This window comes from Rhipicephalus microplus, chromosome 3, assembly GCF_043290135.1.
Source record: "Rhipicephalus microplus isolate Deutch F79 chromosome 3, USDA_Rmic, whole genome shotgun sequence".
NCBI classification, from domain to species: Eukaryota; Metazoa; Arthropoda; class Arachnida; order Ixodida; family Ixodidae; genus Rhipicephalus; species Rhipicephalus microplus.
The window spans coordinates 210,224,231-210,239,708 of NC_134702.1; the positions used below are offsets into that span (position 1 = coordinate 210,224,231).

At 47.6% G+C, this 15,478-nt stretch overlaps 24 non-coding genes across 24 annotated transcripts; all 24 read left to right on the forward strand.

The window, feature by feature from the left end:
• Nucleotides 1-98: 98 nt before the first annotated feature.
• Nucleotides 99-171, forward strand: TRNAM-CAU (transfer RNA methionine (anticodon CAU)). Its single transcript has one exon. It is a non-coding gene; the product is annotated as a tRNA-Met (tRNA).
• An 873-nt stretch (nucleotides 172-1,044) lies between these two features.
• On the forward strand, nucleotides 1,045-1,117 carry TRNAM-CAU (transfer RNA methionine (anticodon CAU)). The gene has a single exon. It is a non-coding gene; the product is annotated as a tRNA-Met (tRNA).
• Nucleotides 1,118-1,278: 161 nt separating this feature from the next.
• On the forward strand, nucleotides 1,279-1,351 carry TRNAM-CAU (transfer RNA methionine (anticodon CAU)). The gene has a single exon. It is a non-coding gene; the product is annotated as a tRNA-Met (tRNA).
• A 163-nt stretch (nucleotides 1,352-1,514) lies between these two features.
• TRNAM-CAU (transfer RNA methionine (anticodon CAU)) lies at nucleotides 1,515-1,587 on the forward strand. Its single transcript has one exon. It is a non-coding gene; the product is annotated as a tRNA-Met (tRNA).
• A 164-nt stretch (nucleotides 1,588-1,751) lies between these two features.
• On the forward strand, nucleotides 1,752-1,824 carry TRNAM-CAU (transfer RNA methionine (anticodon CAU)). The gene has a single exon. It is a non-coding gene; the product is annotated as a tRNA-Met (tRNA).
• A 1,347-nt stretch (nucleotides 1,825-3,171) lies between these two features.
• On the forward strand, nucleotides 3,172-3,244 carry TRNAK-CUU (transfer RNA lysine (anticodon CUU)). The gene has a single exon. It is a non-coding gene; the product is annotated as a tRNA-Lys (tRNA).
• Nucleotides 3,245-3,408: 164 nt separating this feature from the next.
• On the forward strand, nucleotides 3,409-3,481 carry TRNAM-CAU (transfer RNA methionine (anticodon CAU)). Its single transcript has one exon. It is a non-coding gene; the product is annotated as a tRNA-Met (tRNA).
• Nucleotides 3,482-3,882: 401 nt separating this feature from the next.
• TRNAI-GAU (transfer RNA isoleucine (anticodon GAU)) lies at nucleotides 3,883-3,955 on the forward strand. Its single transcript has one exon. It is a non-coding gene; the product is annotated as a tRNA-Ile (tRNA).
• An 874-nt stretch (nucleotides 3,956-4,829) lies between these two features.
• TRNAM-CAU (transfer RNA methionine (anticodon CAU)) lies at nucleotides 4,830-4,902 on the forward strand. Its single transcript has one exon. It is a non-coding gene; the product is annotated as a tRNA-Met (tRNA).
• A 398-nt stretch (nucleotides 4,903-5,300) lies between these two features.
• TRNAM-CAU (transfer RNA methionine (anticodon CAU)) lies at nucleotides 5,301-5,373 on the forward strand. The gene has a single exon. It is a non-coding gene; the product is annotated as a tRNA-Met (tRNA).
• An 874-nt stretch (nucleotides 5,374-6,247) lies between these two features.
• On the forward strand, nucleotides 6,248-6,320 carry TRNAK-CUU (transfer RNA lysine (anticodon CUU)). Its single transcript has one exon. It is a non-coding gene; the product is annotated as a tRNA-Lys (tRNA).
• A 637-nt stretch (nucleotides 6,321-6,957) lies between these two features.
• Nucleotides 6,958-7,030, forward strand: TRNAM-CAU (transfer RNA methionine (anticodon CAU)). Its single transcript has one exon. It is a non-coding gene; the product is annotated as a tRNA-Met (tRNA).
• Nucleotides 7,031-7,193: 163 nt separating this feature from the next.
• TRNAM-CAU (transfer RNA methionine (anticodon CAU)) lies at nucleotides 7,194-7,266 on the forward strand. Its single transcript has one exon. It is a non-coding gene; the product is annotated as a tRNA-Met (tRNA).
• Nucleotides 7,267-8,382: 1,116 nt separating this feature from the next.
• TRNAM-CAU (transfer RNA methionine (anticodon CAU)) lies at nucleotides 8,383-8,455 on the forward strand. The gene has a single exon. It is a non-coding gene; the product is annotated as a tRNA-Met (tRNA).
• Nucleotides 8,456-8,621: 166 nt separating this feature from the next.
• TRNAM-CAU (transfer RNA methionine (anticodon CAU)) lies at nucleotides 8,622-8,694 on the forward strand. Its single transcript has one exon. It is a non-coding gene; the product is annotated as a tRNA-Met (tRNA).
• Nucleotides 8,695-8,858: 164 nt separating this feature from the next.
• TRNAM-CAU (transfer RNA methionine (anticodon CAU)) lies at nucleotides 8,859-8,931 on the forward strand. The gene has a single exon. It is a non-coding gene; the product is annotated as a tRNA-Met (tRNA).
• A 401-nt stretch (nucleotides 8,932-9,332) lies between these two features.
• TRNAM-CAU (transfer RNA methionine (anticodon CAU)) lies at nucleotides 9,333-9,405 on the forward strand. Its single transcript has one exon. It is a non-coding gene; the product is annotated as a tRNA-Met (tRNA).
• Nucleotides 9,406-9,806: 401 nt separating this feature from the next.
• Nucleotides 9,807-9,879, forward strand: TRNAM-CAU (transfer RNA methionine (anticodon CAU)). The gene has a single exon. It is a non-coding gene; the product is annotated as a tRNA-Met (tRNA).
• Nucleotides 9,880-10,749: 870 nt separating this feature from the next.
• TRNAM-CAU (transfer RNA methionine (anticodon CAU)) lies at nucleotides 10,750-10,822 on the forward strand. The gene has a single exon. It is a non-coding gene; the product is annotated as a tRNA-Met (tRNA).
• A 634-nt stretch (nucleotides 10,823-11,456) lies between these two features.
• Nucleotides 11,457-11,529, forward strand: TRNAM-CAU (transfer RNA methionine (anticodon CAU)). The gene has a single exon. It is a non-coding gene; the product is annotated as a tRNA-Met (tRNA).
• Nucleotides 11,530-12,404: 875 nt separating this feature from the next.
• On the forward strand, nucleotides 12,405-12,477 carry TRNAM-CAU (transfer RNA methionine (anticodon CAU)). The gene has a single exon. It is a non-coding gene; the product is annotated as a tRNA-Met (tRNA).
• A 400-nt stretch (nucleotides 12,478-12,877) lies between these two features.
• Nucleotides 12,878-12,950, forward strand: TRNAM-CAU (transfer RNA methionine (anticodon CAU)). The gene has a single exon. It is a non-coding gene; the product is annotated as a tRNA-Met (tRNA).
• A 402-nt stretch (nucleotides 12,951-13,352) lies between these two features.
• Nucleotides 13,353-13,425, forward strand: TRNAM-CAU (transfer RNA methionine (anticodon CAU)). Its single transcript has one exon. It is a non-coding gene; the product is annotated as a tRNA-Met (tRNA).
• Nucleotides 13,426-15,006: 1,581 nt separating this feature from the next.
• Nucleotides 15,007-15,079, forward strand: TRNAI-AAU (transfer RNA isoleucine (anticodon AAU)). The gene has a single exon. It is a non-coding gene; the product is annotated as a tRNA-Ile (tRNA).
• Nucleotides 15,080-15,478: the final 399 nt, after the last annotated feature.

The window sequence follows — 15,478 nt, forward strand, 5'->3', positions numbered from 1 at the left end:
AGCAGTAATGAATTACTGTTGCTCGGTTTTCTTACTTTTTCGACCTTTAATTTGTGGGAACTAATGATACCGGTTGCGTTTCGCAGTGACCCCTGTCCGCCTCGGTAGCGCAGTAGGCAGCGCGTCAGTCTCATAATCTGAAGATCGTGAGTTCAATCCTCACCCGGGGCAAATTTGTTGCAGATTTTTTGTTTGCTCATGAGAGTTTAATTAGGTCGTGAGGGGTGCAACGTCTGGAGCAGTAATAAATGACTGTTGCTCAGTTTTCTTACTTTTTCCACATTTAATTTGTGGGAACTAAGTATACCGGTTGCGTTTCCCAGTGACCCCTGTCCGCGTCGGTAGCGCAGTAGGCAGCGCGTCAGTCTCGTAATCTGAAGGTCGTGAGTTCAATCCTCTCCCAGGGCAAAGGCGGTGAATATGGTTTCTTTGCTTCTGAGAGTTTAATTAGGTCGTGAAGGGGCCGCTGTCTGGAGCAGTAATGAATGACTGTTGCTGAGTTTTCTTACTTTTTCGACCTTTAACTTGTGGGAACTATTGATACCGGTTGTGTTTCCCAGTGACACCAGTCCGCCTCGGTAGCGCAGTAGGCGGCGCGTCAGTCTCATAATCTCAAGGTCGTGAGTTCAATCCTCACCCGGGGCAAAGGCGCTGAAGTTTTTTGTTTGCTTATGAGAGTTTAATTAGGTCGTGAGGGGTGCGCTGTCTGGAGCAGTAATGAATGACTGCTGCTGAGTTTCCTTACTTTTTCGACCTGTAACTTGTGGGAACTATTGATACCGGTTGTGTTTCCCAGTGTCACCAGTCCGCCTCGGTAGTGCAGTAGGCAGCGCGTCAGTCTCATAATCTGAAGGTCGTGAGTTCAATCCTAAGGCGGGCCAATGTCGATGCAGTTTTTTTGTTTGCTTATGAGAGTTTAATTAGGTCGTGAGGGGTGCACTGTCTGGAGCAGTAATGAATGACTGTTGCCCGGTCTTCTTATTTTTTCGACCTTTATTTGTGGAAACGAATGATACCGGTTGCGTTTCCCCGTGACCCCTGTCCGCCTCGGTAGCGCAGTAGGCAGCGCGTCAGTCTCATAATCTGAAGGTCGTGAGTTCAATCCTCACCCGGGGGAAAGGTGGTGCAGATATTTGTTTGCTTATAAGAGTTTAATTAGGTCGTGAGGGGTGCGCTGTCTTGAGCAGTAATGAATGACTGTTGCTGAGTTTTCTTACTTTTTCAATTTTTAACTTGTGGGAACTATTGATACTGGTTGTTTCCCAATGACACCTGTCCGCCTCGGTAGCGCAGTAGGCAGCGCGTCAGTTTCATAATCTGAAGGTCGTGAGTTCAACCCTCACCCGGGGCAAAGGTGGTGCAGTTCTTTGTTTGCTTATGAGAGTTTAATTAGGTCGTGAGGGGTGCGCTGTCTGAAGCAGTAATGAATGACTGTTGCTGAGTTTTCTTACTTTTTCGACCTTTAACCTGTGGGAACTATTGATACCTGTTGTGTTTTCCAGTGACACCTGTGCGCCTCGGTAGCGCAGTGGGCAGCGCGTCAGGCTCATAATCTGAAGGTCGTGAGTTCAATCCTCACCCGGGCCAAAGGCGGTGCAGTTTTTTTGTGTGCTTATGAGAGTTTAATTAGGTCGTGAGGGGTGCACTGTCTGGAGAAGTAATGAATGACTGTTGCTCGGTTTTCCTACTTTTTCGACCTTTAATTTGTGGGAACTAATGATACCGGTTGCGTTTCGCAGTGACCCCTGTCCGCCTCGGTAGCGCAGTAGGCAGCGCGTCAGTCTCATAATCTGAAGGTCGTGAGTTCCATCCTCACCCGGGGCAAAGGCGGTGTAGTTGGTTTCTTTGCTTATGAGAGTTTAATTAGGTTGTGAAGGGTGCGCTGTCTGGAGCAGTAATGAATGACTGTTGCTGAGTTTTCTTACTTTTTCGACCTTTAACTTGTGGGAACTATTGATACCGGTTGTGTTTCCCAGTGACACCAGTCCGCCTCGGTAGCGCAGTAGGCGGTGCGTCAGTCTCATAATCTCAAGGTCGTGAGTTCAATCCACATCCGGGGCAAAGGCGGTGCAGAATTTTTGTTTGCCTTTGAGAGTTTAATTAGGTCGTGAGGGGTGCGCTGTTTGGAGCAGTAATGAATGGCTGTTGCTGAATTTTCTTACTTTTTCGACCTTTAACGTGTGGGAACTATTGATACCGGTTGTGTTTCCCAGTGACACCTGTCCGCCTCGGTAGCGCAGTATGCAGCGCGTCAGTCTCATAATCTGAAGGTCGTGAGTTCAATCCACACCCGGGGCAAAGGCGGTAAAGTTTTTTGTTTGCTTATGAGAGTTTAATTAGGTCGTGAGGGGTGCACTGTCTGGAGCAGTAATGAATGACTGTTGCTCGGTTTTCTTACTTTTTCGACCTTTAATTTGTGGGAACTAATGATACCGGTTGCGTTTCCCAGTGACCCCTGTCCGCCTCGGTAGTGCAAAAGCAGCACGTCTGTCTCATAATCTGAAGGTCGTGAGTTCAATCCCCACCCGGGGCAAAGGTGTAGCAGATTTTTTTTGTTTTCCTATGAGAGATTTATTGGGTCGTGAGGGTTGCGCTGTCTGGAGCAGTAATGAATGACTGTTGCTCAGTTTTCTTACTTTTTCGACCTATAGTTTGTGGGAACTAATGATACCGGTTGCGTTTCCCAGTGACCCCTGTCTGCCTCGGAAGCGCACTAGGCAGCGCGTCAGTCTCATAATCTGAAGGTCGTGAGTTCAATCCTCACCCGGGGCAACTTTGGTGCAGATTTTTTGTTTGCTCATGAGAGTTTAATTAGGTCGTGAGGGGTGCACTGTCTGGAGCAGTAATAAATGACTGTTGCTCGGTTTTCTTACTTTTTCGACCTTTTTTTGTGGGAAATAATGATACCGGTTGCGTTTCGCAGTGACCCCTGTCCGCCTCGGTAGCGCAGTAGGCAGCGCGTCAGTCTCATAATCTGAAGGTCGTGAGTTCAATTCTCACCCAGGCCAAAGGCGGTGCAGTTTTTTGTTTGCTTATGACAGTTTAATTAGGTCGTGAGGAGTGCGCTGTCAGGAGCAGTAATGAATGACAGTTGCTCGGTTTTCTTATTTTTTCAACCTTTAATTTGTGGGAACTAATGATACCGGTTGCGTTTCCCAGTGACCCCAGTCTGCCTCGGTAGCGCAGTAGGCAGCGCGTCAGTCTCTTATTCTGAAGCTCGTGAGTTCAATCCTCACCCGGGGCAAAGGCGGTGAAGTTTTTTTGTTTGTTTATGAGAGTTTAATTAGGTCGAGAAGGGTGCGCTGTCTGGAGCAGTAATGAATGACTGTTGCCGAGTTTTCTTACTTTTTCAACCTTTAATTTGTGGGAACTAATGATACCGGTTGCGTTTCCCAGTGACCCCTGTCCGCCTCGGTAGCGCAGTAGGCAGCGCGTCAGTCTCATAATCTGAAGGTCGTGAGTTCCATCCCCACCCGGGGCAAAGGTGTTGCAGATTGTTTTGTTTTCCTATGAGAGATTTATTGGGTCGTGAGGGGTGCGCTGTCTGGAGCAGTAATGAATGACTGTTGCTCGGTTTTCTTACTTTTTCGACCTATAGTTTGTGGGAACTAATGATACCGGTTGCATTTCCCAGTGACCCCTGTCTGCCTCGGTAGCGATTAAGCAGCGCGTCAGTCTCATAATCTGAAGGTCGTGAGTTCAATCATAACCCAGGGCAAAGGCGGTGCAGATTTTTTGTTTGCTTTTGAGAGTTTAATTAGGTCGTGAGGGGTGCACTGTGTGGAGCAGTAATGAACTACTGTTGCTCGGTTTTCTTACTTTTTCGACCTTTAATTTGTGGGAACTAATGATACCGGTTGCGTTTCGCAGTGACCCCTGTCCGCCTCGGTAGCGCAGTAGGCAGCGCGTCAGTCTGATAATCTGAAGATCGTGAGTTCAATCCTCACCCGGGGCAAATTTGTTGCAGATTTTTTGTTTGCTCATGAGAGTTTAATTAGGTCGTGAGGGGTGCACTGTCTGGAGCAGTAATAAATGACTGTTGCTCAGTTTTCTTACTTTTTCCACCTTTAATTTGTGGGAACTAAGTATACCGGTTGCGTTTCCCAGTGACCCCTGTCCGCGTCGGTAGCGCAGTAGGCAGCGCGTCAGTCTCGTAATCTGAAGGTCGTGAGTTCCATCCTCTCCCAGGGCAAATGCGGTGAATATGGTTTCTTTGCTTCTGAGAGTTTAATTAGGTCGTGAAGGGGCCGCTGTCTAGAGCAGTAATGAATGACTGTTGCTGAGTTTTCTTACTTTTTCGACCTTTAACTTGTGGGAACTATTGATACCGGTTGTGTTTCCCAGTGACACCAGTCCGCCTCAGTAGTGCAGTAGGCGGCGCGTCAGTCTCATAATCTGAAGGTCGTGAGTTCAATCCTCACCCGGGGCAAAGGCGGTGCAGATTTTTTGTTTGCTCATGTGATTTTAATTAGGTCGGGAGGGGTGCGCTGTCTGGAGCAGTATTAAATGACTGTTGCTCGGTTTTCTTACATTTTCGACCTTTAATTTGTGGGAACTAATGATACCGGTTGCGTTTCGCAGTGACCCCTGTCCGCCTCGGTAGCGCAGTAGGCGGCGCGTCAGTCTCATAATCTCAAGGTCGTGAGTTCAATCCTCACCCGGGGCAAAGGCGCTGAAGTTTTTTGTTTGCATATGAGAGTTTAATTAGGTCGTGAGGGGTGCGCTGTTTGGAACAGTAATGAATGACTGTTGCTGAATTTTCTTATTTTTTCGACCTTTAATTTGTGGAAACGAATAATACCGGTTGCGTTTGCCAGTCACCCCTGTCCGCCTCGGTAGCCCAGTAGGCAGCGCGTCAGTCTCATAATCTGAAGGTCGTGAGTTCAATCCTCACCCGGGGCAGAGGCGGTGCAGATGCTTTGTTTGCTTATGAGGGCTTAATTAGGTCGTGAGGGGTGCACTGTCTGGAGCAGTAATGAATGACTGTTGCCCAGTCTTCTTATTTTTTCGACCTTTATTTGTGGAAACGAATGATACCGGTTGCGTTTCCCCGTGACCCCTGTCCGCCTCGGTAGCGCAGTAGGCAGCGCGTCAGTCTCATAATCTGAAGGTCGTGAGCTCAATCCTCACCCGGGGAAAGGTGGTGCAGATATTTGTTTGCTTATAAGAGTTTAATTAAGTCGTGAGGGGTGCGCTGTCTGGAGCAGTAATGAATGACTGTTGCTGAGTTTTCTTACTTTTTCGACCTTTAACTTGTGGGAACTATTGATACCTGTTGTGTTTTCCAGTGACACCTGTCCGCCTCGGTAGCGCAGTGGGCAGCGCGTCAGGCTCATAATCTGAAGGTCGTGAGTTCAATCCTCACCCGGGCCAAAGGCGGTGCAGTTTTTTTGTTTGCTTATGAGAGTTTAATTAGGTCGTGAGGGGTGCACTGTCTGGAGAAGTAATGAATGACTGTTGCTCGGTTTTCCTACTTTTTCGACCTTTAATTTGTGGGAACTAATGATACCGGTTGCGTTTCGCAGTGACCCCTGTCCGCCTCGGTAGTGCAAAAGCAGCACGTCTGTCTCATAATCTGAAGGTCGTGAGTTCAATCCCCACCCGGGGCAAAGGTGTTGCAGATTTTTTTTGTTTTCCTATGAGAGATTTATTGGGTCGTGAGGGTTGCGCTGTCTGGAGCAGTAATGAATGACTGTTGCTCAGTTTTCTTACTTTTTCGACCTATAGTTTGTGGGAACTAATGATACCGGTTGCGTTTCCCAGTGACCCCTGTCTGCCTCGGAAGCGCACTAGGCAGCGCGTCAGTCTCATAATCTGAAGGTCGTGAGTTCAATCCTCACCCGGGGCAACTTTGGTGCAGATTTTTTGTTTGCTCATGAGAGTTTAATTAGGTCGTGAGGGGTGCACTGTCTGGAGCAGTAATAAATGACTGTTGCTCGGTTTTCTTACTTTTTCGACCTTTTTTTGTGGGAACTAATGATACCGGTTGCGTTTCGCAGTGACCCCTGTCCGCCTCGGTAGCGCAGTAGGCAGCGCGTCAGTCTCATAATCTGAAGGTCGTGAGTTCAATTCTCACCCAGGCCAAAGGCGGTGCAGTTTTTTGTTTGCTTATGACAGTTTAATTAGGTCGTGAGGAGTGCGCTGTCAGGAGCAGTAATGAATGACAGTTGCTCGGTTTTCTTATTTTTTCAACCTTTAATTTGTGGGAACTAATGATACCGGTTGCGTTTCCCAGTGACCCCAGTCTGCCTCGGTAGCGCAGTAGGCAGCGCGTCAGTCTCTTATTCTGAAGCTCGTGAGTTCAATCCTCACCCGGGGCAAAGGCGGTGAAGTTTTTTTGTTTGTTTATGAGAGTTTAATTAGGTCGAGAAGGGTGCGCTGTCTGGAGCAGTAATAAATGACTGTTGCTCGGTTTTCTTACTTTTTCGACCTTTAATTTGTGGGAACTAATGATACCGGTTGCGTTTCGCAGTGACCCCTGTCCGCCTCGGTAGCGCAGTAGGCGGCGCGTCAGTCTCATAATCTCAAGGTCGTGAGTTCAATCCTCACCCGGGGCAAAGGCGCTGAAGTTTTTTGTTTGCTTATGAGAGTTTAATTAAGTCGTGAGGGGTGCACTGTCTGGAGCAGTAATGAATCACTGCTGCTGAGTTTTCTTACTTTTTCGACCTTTAACTTGTGGGAACTATTGATACCGGTTGTGTTTCCCAGTGTCACCTGTCCGCCTCGGTAGTGCAGTAGGCAGCGCATCAGTCTCATAATCTGAAGGTCGTGAGTTCAATCCTAAGGCGGGCCAATGTCGATGCAGTTTTTTTGTTTGCTTATGAGAGTTTAATTAGGTCGTGAGGGGTGCGCTGTCTGGAACAGTAATGAATGACTGTTGCTGAATTTTCTTATTTTTTCGACCTTTAATTTGTGGAAACGAATGATACCGGTTGCGTTTGCCAGTCACCCCTGTCCGCCTCGGTAGCCCAGTAGGCAGCGCGTCAGTCTCATAATCTGAAGGTCGTGAGTTCAATCCTCACCCGGGGCAGAGGGGGTGCAGATGCTTTGTTTGCTTATGAGGGTTTAATTAGGTCGTGAGGGGTGCACTGTCTGGAGCAGTAATGAATGACTGTTGCTCGGTTTTCCTACTTTTTCGACCTTTAATTTGTGGGAACTAATGATACCGGTTGCGTTTCGCAGAACCCCTGTCCGCCTCGGTAGCGCAGTAGGCAGCGCGTCAGTCTCATAATCTGAAGGTCGTGAGTTCCATCCTCACCCGGGGCAAAGGCGGTGTAGTTGGTTTCTTTGCTTATGAGAGTTTAATTAGGTTGTGAAGGGTGCGCTGTCTGGAGCAGTAATGAATGACTGTTGCTGAGTTTTCTTACTTTTTCGACCTTTAACTTGTGGGAACTATTGATACCGGTTGTGTTTCCCAGTGACACCAGTCCGCCTCGGTAGCGCAGTAGGCGGTGCGTCAGTCTCATAATCTCAAGGTCGTGAGTTCAATCCACATCCGGGGCAAAGGCGGTGCAGAATTTTTGTTTGCCTTTGAGAGTTTAATTAGGTCGTGAGGGGTGCGCTGTTTGGAGCAGTAATGAATGACTGTTGCTGAATTTTCTTACTTTTTCGACCTTTAACGTGTGGGAACTATTGATACCGGTTGTGTTTCCCAGTGACACCTGTCTGCCTCGGTAGCGCAGTAGGCAGCGCGTCAGTCTCATAATCTGAAGGTCATGAGTTCAATTCTCACCCGGGCCAAAGGCGGTGCAGTTTTTTGTTTGCTTATGAAAGTTTAATTAGGTCGTGAGGAGTGCGCTGTCAGGAGCAGTAATGAATGACAGTTGCTCGGTTTTCTTAATTTTTCAATTTTTAACTTGTGGGAACTATTGATACCGGTTGTGTTTCCCAGAGACACCTGTCCGCCTCGGAAGCGCAGTAGGCAGCGCGTCAGTCTCATAATCTTAAGGTCGTGAGTTCAATACACACCCAGGGGAAAGGCGGTACACATTTGTTGTTTGCTTATGAGAGTTTAATTAGGTCGTGAGGGGTGCGCTGTCTGGAGCAGTAATAAATGACTGTTGCTCGGTTTTCTTACTGTTTCAATTTTTAACTTGTGGAAACTATTGATACCGGTTGTGTTTCCCAGTGACCCCTGTCCGCCTCGGTAGCACAGTAGGCACCGCGTCAGTCTCATAATCAGAAGGTCGTGAGTTCAATCCCCCCCCCCCCCGGGGTAAAGGCGGTTCAGTTTTGTTGTTTGCTTATGAGAGTTTAATTAGGTCGTGAGGGGTGCGCTGTCTGGAGCATTAATGATTGACTGTTGCTGAGTTTTCTTACTTTTTCGACCTTTAACTTGTGGGAACTATTGATACCGGTTGTGTTTCCCAGTCACACCTGTCCGCCTCGGTAGTGCAGTAGGCAGCGCGTCAGTCTCATAATCTGAAGGTCATGAGTTCAATCCTCACCCGGGGCAACCTTGGTGCAGATTTTTTGTTTGCTCATGAGAGTTTAATTAGGTCGTGAGTGGTGCACTGTCTGGAGCAGTAATAAATGACTGTTGCTCAGTTTTCTTACTTTTTTCCACCTTTATTTTTGTGGGAACTAATGATACCGGTTGCGTTTGCCAGGGACTCCTGTCTGCCTCGGTAACGCAGTAGGCAGCGCGTCAGTCTCATAATCTGAAGGTCGTGAGTTCAATCCTCACCCGGGGCAAAGGCGGTGCAGATTTTTTGTTTGCTTATGAGAGTTTAATTAGGTCGTGAGGGGTGCACTGTGTGGAGCAGTAATGAAATACTGTTGCTCGGTTTTCTTACTTTTTCGACCTTTAATTTGTGGGAACTATTGATACCGGTTGCGTTTCGCAGTGACCCCTGTCCGCCTCGGTAGCGCAGTAGGCAGCGCGTCAGTCTCATAATCTGAAGGTCGTGAGTTCCATCCTCACCCGGGGCAAAGGCGGTGTAGTTGTTTTGTTTGCTTATGAGAGTTTAATTAGGTCGTGAAGGGTGCGCTGTCTGGTGCAGTAATGAATGACTGTTGCTGAGTTTTCTTACTTTTTCGACCTTTAACTTGTGGGAACTATTGATACCGGTTGTGTTTCCCAGTGACACCAGTCCGCCTCGGTAGCGCAGTAGGCGGCGCTTCAGTCTCATAATCTGAAGGTCGTGAGTTCAATCCACACCCGGGGCAAAGGCGGTGCTGATTTTTTGTTTGCCTATGAGAGTTTAATTAGGTCGTGAGGGGTGCGCTGTCCTGAGCAGTAATGAATGACTGTTGCTGAGTTTTCTTACTTTTTCGACCTTTAACATGTGGGAACTATTGATACCGGTTGTGTTTCCCAGTGACGCCTGTTCGCCTCGGTAGCGCAGTAGGCAGCGCGTCAGTCTCATAATCTGAAGGTCGTGAGTTCAATCCTCACCCTGGGCAAATTTGTTGCATATTTTTTGTTTGCTCATGAGAGTTTAATTAGGTCGTGAGGGGTGCACTGTCTGGAGCAGTAATAAATGACTGTTGCTCTGTTTTCTTACTTTTTCCACCTTTAATTTGTGGGAACTAATGATACCGGTTGCGTTTCCCAGTGACCCCTGTCCGCGTCGGTAGCGCAGTAGGCAGCGCGTCAGTCTCGTAATCTGAAGGTCGTGAGTTCAACCCTCTCCCGGGGCAAAGGCGGTGAATATGTTTTGTTTGCTTATGAGAGTTTAATTAGGTCGTGAGGGGTACACTGTCTGGAGAAGTAATGAATGACTGTTGCTCGGTTTTCATACTTTTTCGACCTTTAATATGTGGGAACGAATGATACCGGTTGCGTTTCGCAGTGACCCCTGTCCGCCTCGGTAGCGCAGTAGGCAGCGCGTCAGTCTCATAATCTGAAGGTCGTGAGTTCAATCCTCACCCGGGGCAAAGGCGCTGAAGTTTTTTGTTTGCTTATGAGAGTTTAATTAGGTCGTGAGGGGTGCGCTGTCTGGAGCAGTAATGAATGACTGCTGCTGAGTTTTCTTACTTTTTCGACCTTTAACTTGTGGGAACTATTGATACCGGTTGTGTTTCCCAGTGTCACCTGTCCGCCTCGGTAGTGCAGTAGGCAGCGCGTCAGTCTCATAATCTGAAGGTCGTGAGTTCAATCCTAAGGCGGGCAATGTCGATGCAGTTTTTTTGTTTGCTTATGAGAGTTTAATTAGGTCGTGAGGGGTGTGCTGTCTGGAACAGTAATGAATGACTGTTGCTGAATTTTCTTATTTTTTCGACCTTTCATTTGTGGAAACGAATGATACCGGTTGCGTTTGCCAGTCACCCCTGTCCGCCTCGGTAGCCCAGTAGGCAGCGCGTCAGTCTCATAATCTGAAGGTCGTGAGTTCAATCCTCACCAGGGCCACCGTCGATGCAGTTTTTTGTTTAATCATGAGAGTTTATTAGGTCGTGAGGGTTGCACTGTCTGGAGCAGTAATGAATGACTGCTGCTGACTTTTCTTACTTTTTCGACCTTTAACTTGTGGGAACTATTGATACCGGTTGTGTTTCCCAGTGTCACCTGTCCGCCTCGGTAGTGCAGTAGGCAGCGCGTCAGTCTCATAATCTGAAGGTCGTGAGTTCAATCCTAAGGCGGGCCAATGTCGATGCAGTTTTTTTGTTTGCTTATGAGAGTTTAATTAGGTCGTGAGGGGTGCGCTGTCTGGAACAGTAATGAATGACTGTTGCTGAATTTTCTTATTTTTGGACCTTTCATTTGTGGAAACGAATGATACCGGTTGCGTTTCCTAGTGACCCCTGTCCGCCTCGGTAGCGCAGTAGGCAGCACGTCAGTCTCATAATCTGAAGGTCGTGAGTTCAATCCTCACCCGGGGCAAAGGCGGTGCAGATGTTTTGTTTGCTTATGAGAGTTTAATTAGGTCGTGAGGGGTGCACTGTCTGGAGCAGTAATGAATGACTGTTGCCCAGTTTTCTTATTTTTTTGACCTTTATTTGTGGAAACGAATGATACCAGTTGCGTTTCCCATTGACCCCTGTCCGCCTCGATAGCGCAGTAGGCAGCGCATCAGTCTCATAATCTGAAGGTCGTGAGTTCAATCCTCACCCGGGGGAAAGGTGGTGCAGATATTTGTTTGCTTATAAGAGTTTAATTAGGTCGTGAGGGGTGCGCTGTCTGGAGCAGTAATGAATGACTGTTGCTGAGTTTTCTTACTTTTTCAATTGTTAACTTGTGGGAACTATTGATACTGGTTGTGTTTCCCAAAGACACCTGTCCGCCTCGGTAGCGCAGTAGGCAGCGCGTCAGTCTCATAATATGAAGGTCGTGAGTTCAATCCTCCCCCGGGGCAAAGGTGGTGCAGTTCTTTGTTTGCTTATGAGAGTTTAATTAGGTCCTGAGGGGTGCGCTGTCTGAAGCAGTAATGAATGACTGTTGCTGAGTTTTCTTACTTCTTCGACCTTTACTTTTGGGAACTATTGATACCTGTTGTGTTTTCCAGTGACACCTGTCCGCCTCGGTAGCGCAGTAGGCAGCGCGTCAGGCTCATAATCTGAAGGTCGTGAGTTCAATCCTCACCCGGGCCAAAGGCGGTGCAGTTTCTTTATGTGTGCTTATGAGAGTTTAATTAGGTCGTGAGGAGTGCGCTGTCAGGAGCAGTAATGAATGACAGTTGCTCGGTCTTCTTATTTTTTCAACCTTTAATTTGTGGGAACTAATGATACCGGTTGCGTTTCCCAGTGACACCAGTCTGCCTGGTAGCGCAGTAGGCAGCGCGTCAGTCTCATAATCTGAAGGTCGTGAGTTCAATTCTCACTCGGGCCAAAGGCGGTGCAGTTTTTTGTTTGCTTATGAGAGTTTAATTTGGTCGTGAGGAGTGCGCTGTCAGGAGCAGTAATGAATGACAGTTGCTCGGTTTTCTTAATTTTTCAATTTTTAACTTGTGGGAACTATTGATACCGGTTGTGTTTCCCAGAGACACCTGTCCGCCTCGGAAGCGCAGTAGGCAGCGCGTCAGTCTCATAATCTGAAGGTCGTGAGTTCAATACACACCCAGGGTAAAGGCGGTACACATTTGTTGTTTGCTTATGAGAGTTTAATTAGGTCGTGAGGGGTGCGCTGTCTGGAGCAGTAATAAATGACTGTTGCTCGGTTTTCTTACTGTTTCAATTTTTAACTTGTGGAAACTATTGATACCGGTTGTGTTTCCCAGTGACCCCTGTCCGCCTCGGTAGCACAGTAGGCACCGCGTCAGTCTCATAATCAGAAGGTCGTGAGTTCAATCCCCCCCCGGGGTAAAGGCGGTTCAGTTTTGTTGTTTGCTTATGAGAGTTTAATTAGGTCGTGAGGGGTGCGCTGTCTGGAGCATTAATGATTGACTGTTGCTGAGATTTCTTACTTTTTCGACCTTTAACTTGTGGGAACTATTGATACCGGTTGTGTTTCCCAGTCACACCTGTCCGCCTCGGTAGTGCAGTAGGCAGCGCGTCAGTCTCATAATCTGAAGGTCGTGAGTTCAATCCTCACCCGGGGCAACCTTGGTGCAGAATTTTTGTTTGCTTATGAGAGTTTAATTAGGTCGTTAAGGGTGCGCTGTCTGGTGCAGTAATGAATGACTGTTGTTGAGTTTTCTTACTTTTTCGACCTTTAACTTGTGGGAACTATTGATACCGGTTGTGTTTCCCAGTGACACCAGTCCGCCTCGGTAGCGCAGTAGGCGGCGCTTCAGTCTCATAATCTGAAGGTCGTGAGTTCAATCCACACCCGGGGCAAAGGCGGTGCTGGTTTTTTGTTTGCCTATGAGAGTTTATTAGGTCGTGAGGGGTGCGCTGTCCTGAGCAGTAATGAATGACTGTTGCTGAGTTTTCTTACTTTTTCGACCTTTAACATGTGGGAACCATTGATACCGGTTGTGTTTCCCTGTGACGCCTGTTCGCGTCGGTAGCGCAGTAGGCAGCGCGTCAGTCTCATAATCTGAAGGTCGTGAGTTCAATCCTCACCCGGGGCAAATTTGTTGCAGATTTTTTGTTTGCTCATGAGAGTTTAATTAGGTCGTGAGGGGTGCACTGCCTGGAGCAGTAATAAATGACTGTTGCTCAGTTTTCTTACCTTTTACACCTTTAATTTGTGGGAACTAATGATACCGGTTGCGTTTCCCAGTGACCCCTGTCCGCGTCGGTAGCGCAGTAGGCAGCGCGTCAGTCTCGTAATCTGAAGGTCGTGAGTTCAATGCTCTCCCGGGGCAAAGGCGGTGAATGAGTTTTTGTTTGCTTATGAGAGTTTAATTAGATCGTGAGGGGTACACTGTCTGGAGAAGTAATGAATGACTGTTGCTCGGTTTTACTACTTTTTCGACCTTTAACATGTGGGAACCATTGATACCGGTTGTGTTTCCCAGTGACGCCTGTTCGCGTCGGTAGCGCAGTAGGCAGCGCGTCAGTCTCATAATCTGAAGGTCGTGAGTTCAATCCTCACCCGGGGCAAATTTGTTGCAGATTTTTTGTTTGCTCATGAGAGTTTAATTAGGTCGTGAGGGGTGCACTGCCTGGAGCAGTAATAAATGACTGTTGCTCAGTTTTCTTACCTTTTACACCTTTAATTTGTGGGAACTAATGATACCGGTTGCGTTTCCCAGTGACCCCTGTCCGCGTCGGTAGCGCAGTAGGCAGCGCGTCAGTCTCGTAATCTGAAGGTCGTGAGTTCAATTCTCACCCGGGCCAAAGGCGGTGCAGTTTTTTGTTTGCTTATGAGAATTTAATTAGGTCGTGAGGGGTGCGCTGTCTGGAGCAGTAATAAATGATTTTTGCTCGGTTTTCTTACTGTTTCAATTTTTAACTTGTGGAAACTATTGATACCGGTTGTGTTTCCCAGTGACCCCTGTCCGCCTCGGTAGCGCAGTAGGCAGCGCGTCAGTCTCATAATCTTAAGGTCGTGAGTTCAATCCACACCCATGGCAAAGGCGGTGAAGTTTTTTGTTTGTTTATGAGAGTTTAATTAGGTCGTGAAGGGTGCGCTGTCTGGAGCAGTAATGAATGACTGTTGCCGAGTTTTCTTACTTTTCGACCTTTAACTTGAGGGAACCATTGATACCGGTTGTGTTTCCCAGCGACACCTGTCCGCCTCGGTAGCGCAGTAGGCAGCGCGTCAGTCTCATAATCTGAAGGTCGTGAGTTCAATTCAACCCGGGCCAAAGGCGGTGCAGTTTTTTGTTTGCTTATGAGAGTTTAATTAGGTCGTGAGGAGTGCGCTGTCAGGAGCAGTAATGAATGACAGTTGCTCGGTTTTCTTAAATTTTCAATTTTTAACTTGTGGGAAATATTGATACCGGTTGTGTTTCCCAGAGACACTTGTCCGCCTCGGAAGCGCAGTAGGCAGCGCGTCAGTCTCATAATCTGAAGGTCGTGAGTTCAATACACACCCAGGGTAAAGGCGGTACACATTTGTTGTTTGCTTATGAGAGTTTAATTAGGTCGTGAGGGGTGCGCTGTCTGGAGCAGTAATAAATGACTGTTGCTCGGTTTTCTTACTGTTTCAATTTTTAACTTGTGGAAACTATTGATACCGGTTGTGTTTCCCAGTGACCCCTGTCCGCCTCGGTAGCGCAGTAGGCACCGCGTCAGTCTCATAATCTGAAGGTCGTGAGTTCAATCCACACCCGGGGCAAAGGCGGTGCAGAACTTTTGTTTGCCTATGAGAGTTTAATTAGGTCGTGAGGGGTGCGCTGTTTGGAGCAGTAACGAATGACTATTGCTGAATTTTCTTACTTTTTCGACCTTTAACGTGTGGGAACTATTGATACCGGTTGTGTTTCCCAGTGACACCTGTCCGCCTCGGTAGCGCAGTAGGCAGCGCGTCAGTCTCATAATCTGAAGGTCGTGAGTTCTATCCTCCCCAGGGGCAAAGGTGGTGCAGATGTTTTGTTTGCTTATGAGAGTTTAATTAGGTCGTGAGGGGTGCACTGTCTGGAGCAGTAATGAATGACTGTTGCTGAGTTGTCTTACCTTTTCGACCTTTAACTTGTGGGAACTATTGATACCGGTTGTGTTTCCCAGTGACACCTGTCCGCCTCGGTAGCGCAGTAGGCAGCGCGTAAGTCTAATAATCTGAAGGTCGTGAGTTCAATCCTCACCCGGGGGAAAGGTGGTGCAGATATTTGTTTGCTTATAAGAGTTTAATTAGGTCGTGAGGGGTGCACTGTCTGGAGCAGTAATGAATGACTGTTGCTGAGTTTTCTTACTTTATCAATTTTTAACTTGTGGGAACTATTGATACTGGTTGTGTTTCCCAATGACACCTGTCCGCCTCGTTAGCGCAGTAGGCAGCGCGTCAGTTTCATAATCTGAAGGTCGTGAGTTCAATCCTCACCCCAGCAAAGGTGTTGCAGTTCTTTGTTTGCTTATGAGAGTTTAATTAGGTCGTGAGGGGTGCACTGTCTGAAGCAGTAATGAATGACTGTTGCTGAGTTTTCTTACTTTTTCGACCTTTAACTTGTGGGAACTATTGATACCTGTTGTGTTTTCCAGTGACACCTGTCCG